The sequence below is a fragment of the Sinocyclocheilus rhinocerous genome, unplaced genomic scaffold (genome assembly GCF_001515625.1).
Source record: "Sinocyclocheilus rhinocerous isolate Xijiao unplaced genomic scaffold, SAMN03320098_v1.1 scaffold3227, whole genome shotgun sequence".
Lineage (NCBI taxonomy): Eukaryota > Metazoa > Chordata > Actinopteri > Cypriniformes > Cyprinidae > Sinocyclocheilus > Sinocyclocheilus rhinocerous.
In genome coordinates this window covers 26,784-27,548 of record NW_015656021.1, presented here as the reverse complement: position 1 = coordinate 27,548, position 765 = coordinate 26,784, and positions in this window count along the sequence as shown.

Here is a 765-nt window from a genome sequence, read left to right as displayed (position 1 = left end):
CACGCACGCACGCACACACACTCACACACACACACACATTGGGCTATAGAGGCTATTTACACTAAGTGCAAATAGTTATAGATTATATTTAGCCTATAGCCTACTATGTTAATATAGCAGGGCATTCTGCTAATTACTTATTACAAATAGTGGCAATTATCTGCACCTCAGCATTGTAATACATTGTAATACATTATAAAACAGTATGCAATAATAACTTATTGAGTGTAAATGTAAATTTTAATTCAAATTATTAAATGGACGCCACTATTGGGACAAAAGCCCTCCCTACACCTACCCAAACCCTACCCGATACTTTATTTTCAACTTTTTGATGAAAAATAAATGCTTTTCTGATGTTATTTGAAATTTGAAAAGGGAGAAAAAAAAGTTTGCCAAAAGGCAGATTTGAACCCGGGTCGAGCGCATCAAAAGGAGTACGACACAAACTTTACCATCTGCGCTACTGAATCTGACGATTGATAACCGTCTTTTGTAATGATGACTAGCCCAATCACACTTTGGTGGGTGGAATTAATGTAAGCCTCTGCCAACAAGGCGGGCTATTTGCACTTAGTGTAAATAGACACTCCGATTATTATTTTTTTTATTCCCAACAGTTAAACAGTTAAAGTTACCCACAGAAAAAACGGGGTGCCGCTGCAGCACGTCCCGCGCCTATGCTGTCTGGTAACGTTACAGTATTTTCTCTGCTTGCGCGACTATTCTCTCCTCTTTGTGTCCGTCTTCAGTGCATCTGTCTTA